Source organism: Peromyscus californicus, unplaced genomic scaffold (assembly GCF_007827085.1).
Source record: "Peromyscus californicus insignis strain IS unplaced genomic scaffold, ASM782708v3 Scaffold_1__1_contigs__length_55948999, whole genome shotgun sequence".
Classification (NCBI taxonomy): domain Eukaryota; kingdom Metazoa; phylum Chordata; class Mammalia; order Rodentia; family Cricetidae; genus Peromyscus; species Peromyscus californicus.
In genome coordinates, this window is record NW_026294492.1 from 7,375,410 (window position 1) to 7,388,669 (window position 13,260).

A 13,260-nucleotide genomic window follows, 5' to 3' on the forward strand; every position below is an offset into this window, starting at 1 on the left:
GTAGCTCGGCATTCACTCTTTCTTCGTGTGCCTGCCCCATAGCAGAGAGCTCTGAGAGCTGAGGCTTCAGAGATCTGCCCAGGGCTGGAAAGTGAGCTGAGTTTCCTAGGTGGCCTTGTTAGGATGGGTCTAGAGTCATAGTTCTCAAACTTCCTGATGCTATGAACCCAACCATAAATTCATTTCTGGTATGAGGCCCTGTGGGGGTCGAGACCCACAGGTTGAGAACCACTGGTCTGGATCGAGGGTGAGCTGTGGCTTTCTGTCCCGTTTCTGTTTGTGGATGCTGGGGAAGGGCTAAGCAAGCAGAGTCAATAGACAGCTGCCAGAAGCCAGGGCCGGACCAGCCAGCACCTTGGTCTTGGACTCCAGTCTCCAGAGCCATAGACAGCAGCCTTGTCTGCTTATGAAACCAGCAGGCAGAGCCCACACAGCTAGCCCTGTGTGTGGTCAAGGGTGATGCTGAGACTCACCCCAGAAGATCGCACCTCCTCTATGGGCCAGACATTGAGAGAGAAGGACGTAAAGGACAAAAGGCCTCTCAAGTTTGTCCTAACGGCGTGCCCTCTCCTGCCTTACAGTCTCGTGTTCCGTCAAGATTACGTTTCCATCTTAAAAAACATCATCATCCCCCAGTATTTTAACAGACCTTTAAAATGGCCAGTAGGATGGCTTGGCAGGTAAAGAGCAACCCTAATGGTCCAAGTTTGTCCCTGGACCCATGGTAGGAAGAGGGAATGGTTTCCTGAAAGTTGTCCTCCGACTTAAACACACGTGCATGACATGCATGTGCCTGTGAGGGTACATACCTGTACATATCTACACACACACACACAAATAGATTGGGGAGGCAGTGAGTAGCTGGAGGTGTGTGTTTTAGCTTGAGTACTGCTTTAGACCCAAGAGGGTCATGGGACCTGTTGACTGTTTCCCAGCCTCCGTCCCCCATAGAACCTCACCTATGACGAGGACTTCCCCAAGCAGGTCCACTGTCTGTGTTGGAATGTACCTGCTGCCCTGGGATCAATGCTATCTGTGTCCTCTGCACTTTTGTCCCCAAGGTGATTTCTGGCCTGACTTTATGGGTGTGGTTGTGTCCCGAGTCGGGTGACACCCTAAAGCATAACCAAACATAACCCAAAAGCAAAGCCCAATGCAGATGTGAGGGATTGCCAACCTGGCTTCCTGCACACATGTCCAGGAGGCAGAAGACACGCACACAGAGGGATCAGTCTCAGCCACACCTGCAGCGCAGGATGCTAAGGTCTCGGACAATCATCTTAAGTGTGAGTAAATGACACAAGGGAGGCCTGGCCCAACACAGCATGGGATGAACGAAGGGGTCCAGGCTTCTAGACCCTTCTAGGCAGGATGAACTGCAGGGAGCTGGCAGGACCATCAGCAACATCATTGTGGGTACAAGGCATGTGTCCTGGTGTGGTATAAGTATCTGGTGCCTAGATACTAACCAGGGAGAAAGAGGGGGACCCCAAGGTGACCAAATTTAAGCTCTCTGCCACTAGAGAGGGACGGCAAGTCTAAATATAAACCGAGTGACTTGCAGGCAGGCATCTGCTCCACAGGCAGGCTTTGCTCGGGTGTGACAGATTTATATGCTAAGCTGCTATTGTGCAAAGGAGAAAACTGAGGTGAAAGAGAGAGCTCTCAGCACCGGCACATGCGCACGGGTGCCTCTCCCGCCAGGAGCTGGCCCGGAACCAAGATCCTAGACTCATGAGAGGCTTCATCTCTAGAATAACCATAGAAATGTGTTCGGTGGGCGGAAGACCCACTGCCACTTCCTGGCTGCCTCCCCATGCACAGGACCCCATGTGCAGGGCCGTGGGCAGCCTTAGGATGGGCACCATGGGCACAGGACCTCCAGCAGAGTCTGCTGTCTCCATCTCCTGCCAACAAGTGCCACCCTTGCCTCCTGCCCCCCCCCCCCAAACTATCTGTTCCTGTCTCCATGGGCAGATAAGCTGTTCACACAGTTGGGCAGAAAGTCCACCTTTGCTGAATGTGATTGACATTGGAATAGGAAAGGACGCCACAGAATAGCAGGAGGTGGGGATACAAACGCTTAAAAGGAAGAGTTTGAAAACACTGTTCACTGGACACGGCGATCCATGGTCTGCCACCTCGTGAACCTGGGGATAGGGTTTTTATTGTTGCTCTCAGATTCACACCATACCCCCAGCCAAGGCGTGGTACTTGCAATCTGTAGCTGAAGCAGTACATCCAGGAAGGATTAGTGACTTTCCCAAAGCCACTCGGCTAGGAACCGAAAAGATTTGACTCCAACTCCGTCTTACTCTAAAATCTGTGCTGTCTCTCCTGATGCGCAGCCAGCTGTCCGTGAACGCTACCTGGTACCACACTGGCTCTCATCGGCTTGGCCCACGGCACGTTTGCAGAGTACCTGCCTGTGTGAGGCGGGGTGCCCGCTGCTGTGGAAAACCAGCCCGGCCCAGAGCTGACCCTCCTGAGGCAGCGGGTAGGAGCAGACAGATTCAAAGCACACATCTTAGACAAGAGGAAACTCTCAAGGAGGAGCTCATTCAATTAACGTAGAAGTCAATTAGCAATTAGCAGCTGTCCAGTCACAGCCCAGGCCCTGTTTCAACAGCCATCAAGACATTTCTTTTTTTTAATGTTTAATTCCACTTAGATTGCTCCAAATGGAAAATCCAGTTGCCCCTGCTTGGTTAGAGGTGTTTTTCAGAGAAAAGCATTAAAGGTGCCAGAGGGTGCCTTCCCCAACTCCACCACACGATGATCAAACACACCCATGGCTCCACGGGCGTGGTGGGGTGCACTCCTGTGCAAACGCATTCGGTATTTGCTGAGTTACCAGAAGAAGGCAGGCTAGCTCGCCATGTGGCTGGGGAGATTCCACAGTGTGCATTAGAGGCTTAAATGAATTAGCACAATACTCTCCCAGGCTATTAAATGATGAGCGCTTTAATTAAATACGTAATAGTGACCATCCATCACTCCTTATCAGAAAACGGCAACACACTGTCTGTAGCGTTCAACGTCTTAAAGATCTTGAAATTCCTGAACTTCAAAATGAGAACTCAAGAGGCAGGCAGTAAGTGGCACCTAGTAGGGCAAGGAAGAGGAAAGATGGAGAGGAAGTAGGAAAGAGGGGGAGGAAGAGAGGGAGGAGGAAAGAAGGGACGAGGGGGAAGATGGAGGAGAGCATCCTCTGATGGTCATTCCCGAGATCTTTCCTCTGATGCCACCCCCAGCATTCTCCTATAGTCATTCCCCCAACCCCTCTCCAATGGATGCTCCTGGGGCCCCTCTCTTTAGCGGGCGTCCCTCTCTTTAGTGCGTGTCCCTCTCTTTAGCAGGCACCCCTCTCTTTAGCGGGCGTCCCTCTCTTTAGCGGATGTCCCTCTCTTTAGTGGATGTCCCTCTCTTTAGCGGGCGTCCCTCTCTTTAGTGGATGTCCCTCTCTTTAGCGGGCGCCCCTCTCTTTAGCGGGCGCCCCTCTCTTTAGTGGGCTGTCTAGCATCCCTCTCAGGTGTATTTCTAGCACCTTCTAACAGTATACTCTCAGGACCCCTCTCTCTACTACATACATACATATATATACATACACATCACATAGACTGCGGTGATCTTTTGTTTGTGCTCTAACAAATAAAGCTTGCCTGGAGATCAGAGTGCAGAGCTAGCCACTGGTTCACCACAGAGGCCAGGCGGTGGTGGCACACGCCTTTGATCCCAGCATTAGGGAGGAGGAAACAGGAAGTGATATGGCTGGGCAGAGAAAGGACTATAAGGCAGATGGAGACAGGAGCTTGGCCCCTTTCCGTCTGAGGATTCCTAGAGGTAAGAAGTCTCTCTAGTGGCTGCTCCTTTCCTTCTCTGATCTTCCAGCATTTACCCCAATATCTGACTCCAGGTTTTTATTAAGACCAATTAGAATTCATGCTACATTAGACAGTGTGTGTAGATATAGATTCTCATTCTCTCCCCCGAACCCGTGTGTGTGTGTCTGTGTGTGTCTGTGTGTGTGTTCATGCTGGGGAACTGAACCCAGGGCCTTGTACATGCCACATGCCAGACATGGTCTGTCCCACTCAACTACATCCCAAGCTGCAGGATCTCATTTTCAGGTTCCTAGTGGCTTACCCAGCAGGTCTGCATAGAGAGGATGATTAGGACCACGGGCCTGAGTGCAGGTGCCTGGGATGGTCTGCACTTGGCTGTGCTGGGGGGAGGTCTTTTGCTCCACCCCTTGGCATTTCTATAACTACCTTAGGGCAGAGACAGTCAGGGCTTGTTGAAATAGGTTCCAGGCCCTCTCAAGGCTATCCTGTATTTTTTATCTGTTTATCTCCACGATCTAAATCCTTCTATCTCATATTTCCTGCTGCTCGCACTCAAGGAAACTCTGGGGAACTGTGGGGTTGGTGGGTAAACGCCCTGCACCAAGCCCCAGGATCCCTGTATCTGATGACATATCCCCAGGACCCTCCTCTGTGTGTTCCCAACCTCTCCCGCTCTGATAGGCATCTTCCAGACCCCTCTGTCTGATGAGTCATCCCAGGATTCTCTCTTTTAATGTCACGTCCCGGCATCTCCTCCTGTCCGTTTCCAGTGTCCCCCCCCCCATGCTGCCATCCCTGTGTGTACCCCATCTCCTCCTGTCTCTGTTTCCAGTGTCCCCCCCATGCTGCCATCCCTGTGTGTACCCCATCTCCTCCTGTCTCTGTTTCCAGTGTCCCCCCCATGCTGCCATCCCTGTGTGTACCCCATTTCCTCCTGGTGACTATCCTCTTCCCCACGGTGAGTACAGGGAAAAGATAGACACAGAAAGATGCACGCATTCCTGTAAAACAGAGAAAGAGTCCGTGGTGTCCCCAGAGCAAGCTTTTGGCCATCACGTCTGTCGATACGCATTAATTTGTTAAAGTCCTGCTCCTCTGCCTGACAGTTTCCCTCTACCTGCTTCTTCCCAGAGGCTCCGGACACCTCATTCAAGCAAGTGAAGGGTATCTTGCTCCATTCATCCTTTCCAACAGAGGAGACCTGGGAAAAGAGGCAGCCCAGGGACAGAGATGTCCCTCCTGTGATGAATTCCATAGCATACCTACCTATCTCCTCCTCAGGTTTCAGATAACCTATCCAAGAACAAAGCCAGCCACATACTCTGCCCACGCAGAGAATACACAGACCCATTCCAGAGCTCTGACACCTCCCCTCCCCCCGACAGAACCCTGACTGATGTCCACGTGCTTTTGTTAAGGCCAAAACACTGAGTGAAGGAAGACAGAAGAAATGTGAGTTTAAAACATACAAAATCCTTGGTATTTCAGACCAAAGTCCCCGCTAGCACCACGGCACCCTTTCAAGGCCTTGATTCATCTGTGAAATTAAAATACAAGCCCATGTCTGGCAAGTGGGCTAGATTACAGCAGAATCCCCTCACTACTCCAGTCACTTACTCAAAGCCCATTGACTGAGCCCTCATCACACAGCAACGCCTGGGCAAGGGCCCTTAGCACAGGATTCTGACAGACCCAGGTACTCAGTGACAAACACAAATGTGATTTTACAAACTGGGATGAACTCAGTGAGGAAAAAGACCAGGGTGGGTCTATGATAGGGTGGGGCTGGTGTGGGGGCTTCACAGCCCCTGGCCCTGGATTTTGCCTGTTATAAATTCCCAATAAATTGTTAAACAGCTGGATTTCATTCTGAGCTCTGAAACATGGGGGAACTAACCAGAGTAGTGTGGAGGAAACAGGGAGAAGAGAGGGCCAGGGAAAGACCACGTCCCCCACAGCTGTCCTGAGGTGGGAGACTATTCAAGACTGAGAAAGATGGGTGGTGGGCAGAGAGCCAGAGCAGACAGCAGCGGGCCACAGTGAGGAGCCACGATGGCCACAAGACTTACTCTTGCTTCCAGAACCAAGCACTGGTCACGAACGCTTACAGTTCACCTCACATTGGTCAACTCCAATAACACGTCTTTAACCCTCAAACAGGTGCCGGATACTGAGAAATCCCAGAGCCAGACCTGCCTCAAGGTTTTATCTCCTTACAAAATGCAGCCTTCTTCAAAATGGGTGGTGAGTAGAAAGTACGCAGTGTTTGCTACCTCTCACCAGGTTGTCACTAAATTATACTGTGACAAGAAGTGACTTCAGGAAGGAAAGATCGGTTTGGGATCACGGTTTTAAGACAGGATGGAACCAGCTTGGACTGTATGGTGGGACGCTGCACAGCTTACTCACATCTCCACAGACCAGGACCTCTCTCTCCACAGAGGAGGATCTGGACCGGGAGTGGGTCTAAGCCACGACCTTCTAGCCTCATCGCTATGGCCCTTGTCTACCACTAAGACCTCATATCAAAAACATGTCACAACCTTCCAAAACAGTGCCAGCAGATTTGGAGAGGGGGGGGACATTAAAAGCTATCAACTTGTGGGGGACATTTCTCATTGAGACTGTGACATGAGGTCCCAGTGAGGGTGACTATTGCTGTGACGAAATGCCACGGCCAAAGCAACTTGGGGAGGAAACAGTTTATTTGGCTTACACTTCCATATCGCTATTCATCACTGAAGTCAGTCAGGACAGGAACTCAAGCAGGGTAGGAACCTGGAGGCAGGAGCTGATGCAGAGGCCATGGAGGGGTGCTGCTTACTAGCTTGCTCCTTATGGTGCTCAACCTGCTTTCTTAGAGAACCCAGGACCACCAGACCAAGGGTGGTACCACTCATAATGGGCTAATTAATCACTAATTAAGAAAATGTCCTATAGGCTTGTATACAGCCAGATCTTATGGAAGCATTTTTTCAATTGAGGCTCCCTCCTCTCAGGTGACTTTAGCTTGTGTCCAGTTGACATAAACCCAGGGAGCACAACTGACCCCTTGTCGACTTGACACACATCATTGTCAAGACACAACTTTTCCTTTCTTCTTTATCCCCAATGTCACACATTAATATCAACATCAAAATATAAAACATTTTACAAATTTAAAAAAGTTCCACAGTCTTTACAAATTCAAACACCTTAAAACCCAGTCTCTTTAGAAATTCAAAGTCCCCTTTAAAATCCAGACTCTCTTTAAAAATCCAAAGTCTCTCAACCAGGGACTCCTGTAAAATCAGAAATACTTTCTTACTTCGAGAGGGAAGAACCGGGACATGATCACAATCTGAACAAGGCAAAACCACACTCCACCAGTGTCAATAACTCAATAGCCAATGTCTGGGATTCACTCACCGTCTTCCGGGCTCCTGCAAGGGCTCGGGTCACTTCTCCAGCTCCACCCTCTGCAGCACACACAGCTTGTCTTCGAGGCTCCAGCTGGCTCTGCTCCACAGCTGCTGCTGCTCTTGGTGGTCATCCCATGGTCCTGCCATCTCCAAAATGCTGGGGTCAACTAGGCCGGACTTTCACCAATAGCCTTTCTTGGCTCTCTCCATGGTGCCAAGCCTCAACTCTGCATGACCCCTTCAGTCCTGGGCCTTCAACTGCTACTGAGGCTGCACCTTCACCAATGGCCTCTCCTGGCCTCTCACAGTGCCAAGCCTCAGCTGCTCTCCATGATGCCTTCATGCCTCCAAAACCAGTACCACCTGGGTGACTCTTACACTACCAAGTTCAGCTGCCAGCACGAGGTACAACCTTGGCCGCCTCTGAAACACACCTTCTGTGTGCTGACCCTGAGGAAACACTTCCCGGAAGATTTCACCTCAGTGATGCTGGTCTCTTTCTTATCACCGATAATCTCTCAGCTCCGGCTGACCAGCATCCATTGTAAAGCAAAGGTTTTACTTTAGTGTTTCTAGTATCTTGTTAATCACAGCTGATTCTTCAGCCCCAGTTAACCGGCACAGATTCTCAACTCAAAATAGTAAACAGCCCTGAAAGAGTCTTTAAGTGTCTTTCAAACTTCCTTCTGGAACTTCACAAGCCAGGCCTCCACCATCTACATTCTTATCTTCCAACTTCTTACAGAATAGCTCACCAAGCTTCGAACACTCAATGGCTTTTACAGTCCAAAGTTCCAAAGTCCTTCCGCAATCTTCCCGAAAACAACATGGTCAGGTCTGTCACAGCAATACCCCATGATCCTGGTACCAATTTCTGTCCTAATTGGGGTTACTATTTCTGTGAAGAAACACCATGACCAAGGCAACTTGTGGAGGAAAGGACTTGTTTGGCTCACACTTACTGTCCATCACTGAAGGAAGTCAGGACAGGAACTCACACAGGGCAGGAACCTGGAGGCAGGAGCTGATGCAGAGGCCATGGAGGGGCGCAGCTTACTGGCTTGCTCCCCATGGCTTTGTTCAATCTGCTTTCTTACAGAACCCAGGATGGCACCAGCCCAGGGATGGCCCCACCCACAATGGGCTGGGCCCTCCCCCATCAGTCACTAATTTAGAAAATGCCCTACAGATGCATATGGCCAGATCTTACGGAGACATTTTCTCAGCTGAGGCTCCCTCCTCTCAGATGACTTTAGTTTGAGTCATGTTGACATAAAACTATGCAGCACACCTGTGTGTACCTCAGGGGCACTGCTATACTACATGCCCAAACACCACCCATGGGACTCAGACCCCACTCTGCATGCACCTGTGGTTTCCATGGTGATTTCATGGCTGCGGTTCCATGGATCCCCACACACTTTTCAGCCCTGCAGAGTTCCTCCCGTGAACACTACCTTAAGCTCCTAAATGACAGAGATTAAAATGAAGGGTTAGCCCAGGTCCAAGGGGGCTACGCCAGCCCCCTCCATTGGCGCAGAAATAAGAGAAAAATCCTGTCTCCCTGGGACAGATGGCAGGCAATGCAGATGTCATCCAGGTTGGCAGAGGTGGAGTGAAGGGTTCTAGGGCCACCAACTGGAAGAGTCAAGGATAATGCCAGGCCAACCTCAGTGTCTACAAAAAGGAAAAAATAAATGAGGCCCAAAGGCCATCACACGTCCTTCACCAGCTCACTCGGTGTCACAGAACACAGAGTTCCATGGTTGGACTCCTGAGCCCAGGGCTCTGACTGACTCTACTGTGAAGAGCATCTGTGTGGACAGAGCCTCAGTGCATCAGGCTAGAGACTGAGATCACTCAGGTGCCCTCATTTCTCCACAACCTGATGGTATTGCTGTGTGCACAAATATCCAAGAAGAGAGATGAGGAAGGTTTAGAGAACATCATGTCCCTCTCGGGAGAAGGACAATGTCAGTGTGGGGAAGGAAAACGTGCCACTTGCTCCATAAAAACTTCCAGGATAAGATGGATCTAGGACCCACTAACCCAGTGACATAGCGACATCTTCCAGGACCTTGATTCTCCCACTTGTTTTCCTTGGTCCTCTCAGCAGTTAGGACCTGGCATTAGGCCAGCTCACTTCATGACTGCAGTGTGGCTGGAGGTCTCCTGACCAAGTTGTTCTCATACTGAATCTAAACCAATCAAGTTAAAGAGGGTGAAGCCAGAGTGACTTCATAGACCACTCCTGAGCCCTGGGGGTGCTGGGGGGTGGGGGTGGGGGTGCTTCCAGATGACGTCAGCCAGGAGGAAGGATCCACAGACTTGGAATTAAGGAGCTGACCACTGGCTTGTTCCTAAGCATTTCTCCTTTTCTTAAGTTTATTTTTATTTGTGTGTGTGTGTATGTGTTCTTACTGTGTGGGCAGTGTACGTGTGTGTGTGTGTGTGTGTGTGTGTGTGTGTATGTATGTCTGTGTGTATGTCTGTGTGTCTGTGTGTGTCTCTGTGTGTGTCTCTCTGTGTGTGTGTGTGTGTGTGTGTGTGTATGCACATGGGTAAATGTGTGTGTGTATGTGTGTCTGTGTGTGTCTGTGTGCATGTGGAAGCCCGAAGTCAGCCTCAGCTGTGATTCCTCAGCAGTGTCCACCTTGTTGTTTTTTGTTGGTGGTGGGTTTTTTTGTTGTTTTGAGACAGAGCTTCTCATGGGCTCAGTTTACCCCCAATCCATCCAGACAGTCTGGCTGTGAGCCCCCAGGATCGCCTGTCTCTCCCTCCCCAGTTCTGGGGTTATGAGCGTGCACCACCGCGCCCGGTGTTTAAAGGTGGGTTCTGGGGATCGAACGCAGGTCCTTGTGCTAGGCAAGTCCTTTACCGACTAAGCTGTCTCCCCAACCCCAGGCATCCCTTGTCACCCTACTACACCGTTTCGTTTTCCATCGCTGGAAATGAGGACTTGAATGCAAACAGCAACGGTCGTCCCAGAAGGCAGTCGGCCCCTCCATGACTACACAACTGGCCTGTCCTGTGCAGCGGATTACGCCACAGTGAAATCCCACTTTGTTTCATTTGGTGGAAAAATCATATTCAAAACTTCATTACGCTCTCCCCCACCCCCGGGGGGCTATGCTGTTCTGATTCATCTCACAACGGGCCCTCCGATGAGCTTGTCACACAGCATAAATGAAAAGGAGACGGGGGAAGATTGCTATTTGTTCTTCGTACCCTGGGGCAGAACCTGGATTGACTTATCCAGAACAACATCACGGCTTGCAAAGCCTGACAGAAGCTCCGGGTGCTATTAAAAAAAAAAAAAAAAAAAAAAAAAACAGCGAATAAACTGAACTCTTGAAAAACAGAATTCCACAGAGACTGGAGATTTCTTTGCTTGCCCTCTACAAATAAAATTAAATGTGAGGGTTCTAACTTGCAGGGGAGGGATGGGTTCTGTCTCTGTGCCATGGAGTAGGATCCTGTCTCCGGAACCTTGCATGTAAAAATGTCACTAGGGAACAACACTTTATATGTACATGAACATGTGCCCCAACCAAGGACACTGGCCACTCGTATTTGGTCCGAGTCTTTTAATCTGTGGGAAAAGCTTCCAGTTCCGATCCCTGAAGATCACAAAGCACAGATACCATTTCTGGCTTCCAGAGTTCTCATCCTTCCTCAGCCTCATCCTACCCACATCTGGCGGTCCAGCTGTGCTCCGCTGTCTCCGTGCTCTGGTCCTCCTCTGCATCCTAAATGGTCACTCTCGTCATGACCACGCCCCTCTGCCTGGTCCACTCCATTTCTCCCTGAAGCCCTCCTCCAAACACAGATGATTATCTGTAGAATCCATAACCCTCGGCCCAACTACCTTTGCCTGTATGAAGAAGCCTGTGAGGGGACCCCATGCCATGGGTGACCTCTCAGTGTGCCCACACTACCATATAGTCAGCTTTGCCCTTACATGCTTCCCTGGGCCCCAGATCACATCCCTTATAGCTGGGGTGGGGGTAGGGGAAGTGAACACATGTCTAGGAGACCTGCCCAGGCCCCAGCCCTTTCTGGACCACACCTCAGGTTGCCACTTAGTATCTTCAGTCAGCTGTAGGTGCTGTGCGCTAGGGTCCACCCCCAACTCTACCTCTTAAAAGGGACATAGGCCGGTATGTGTCCAAGGAGGCACATGTGAGCGCTCTCCCCAGCAGGTACAGGGCTCTCATTCTGTCAGAAGAGCACCAAGCAGGCCCAGGTTCCAGTGGCAGGGACCTGCAGGCATGGCGTGGCCACCTTTCCCCTGGGTTCCGGGGGAGGTAGGGACCTGCAAGCATGCCATGGCCACCTTTCCCCTGGGTTCCAGTGGAGGCAGGGATCTGCAGGCATGGCGTGGCTACCTTTCCCCTGGGTTCCAGTGGAGGCAGGGATCTGCAGGCATGGCGTGGCTACCTTTCCCCTGGGTCCCAGGGGAGGCAGGGACCTGCAGGCATGGCATAGCCGCCTTTCCACAGAAAGCCCCAGAGTCTCTGAGAATCCTGAATCTGAGCCTGGTCCCCAGGGCCACCTGCTCAGGCAGAAGGGACATGAATGGGTTAGCAGTTTGTGGGTTTGGCTAGAACCCTTCTGCATGTAGGCAGACGGTCATGTGCCTGCTTGTGGCACATCCCACTCACGCTAGGCCGGCGCATTGGTGTGACATCTGTCCTGTGATGCTCCATCTGAACTTAGATCCCTGAGAGGGTATAGTGTGGGTCATGGAGACATTTCCCTGGGATAGACACTCCCTCTACAGAGCGGTTGGTAGCGATCTTACAGGGCTGCCTGCCAGTCCAGCTGCTTTTTGACATAGCTGCTGTATTATTATTATTTTTCCCTCAGCTCTTTGACAAGAGTCTCCGCCATGTAGCTCAAGCTGGCTTTGAACTTGCAATCCTGCTATTTGCCTGCCTGCTAAATGCTGGAATTACAGGCATGTGCTGCCACACCTGGCTATATAAACAAGTTCTGTTAGAAAATCAGCTCTTCAAAATACTGGTATTTCTCTTTTCCAAATGGTAATCAGATGCTTGTTAATAAGATCCAGGAGCACTTCCTCACAGTGCTGTGGGGACAGGGCGGGACTGGCCATCTTTACTGAGTGCACATCCTGAGCATCGGCTCTGTGCCAGTTAGAATGCCACGCTGCCGTTGCTCTCGACGACGCTAAGAGGCAGCGGGAACCACTGTGGAGGGGGCAGGGTATTATCCCAAACCACAGATGGGCACAGATTTCAATTCAGTAGACAATCACCACGCGCCAAGCTCTGTGCCGAGGGCTTTTACATGCGGCTGTGTCTGCCACCCGGCTGGCTGTGTTGTGAGACAGGAACGTGTCCTCTTCTTCCCAGTAGATGAGAACGTTGGGCACAAGGAGGTGGGTGATTTGCTCAAGTGCCCAGGGTAAGCTGAGGGGGGACCTGAATCGAGGGCATCTGACTTTAAGCCTCTGGGAGCCCTTGCCAGGCTGGCCGGAGCCACGGTTCTAAGCTCAGAGGGCTTGGCTCGGCCTCCTCGGAGCACTCAGTGTGCCCGGGGTCAGTGGAGTGGCTGTGCATTTACCACAGTCCCTAAAAACGCTGATGAGTGTGCAGATAGACTCAGGTGTCCCATCAGCCACGGGATTGGGGCTGGCGGAGAGAGCCCAAGGCATTTCTAAAGATGTTAGTCTCTAAGTAATAATAGGCAATTATCAGAGGGGGGAAAAAAACCCGCTCCCGCTCCATTAACTGCGGTGCTGCTTAACGCAGGGTCATAAAAAGCTTTTACAGCTTCAGAGAGAACACACAAGTTTTCCCTTTGAAGAAAGAATCCCCCACCAAGTGTTCAGCTCTCAGAACAGTCCCCAAAGATTTTTTTTAACCATTAATGCTTTAGATATAAATGCATCTGCTTGTTTTCCGTAGTTTCTTCAAGAAAACTGGTACATGAAGACCGTCTGTTCAAAGACAACTTTAGAAATGAAATCTGCCGTGGGGATTGCTTAG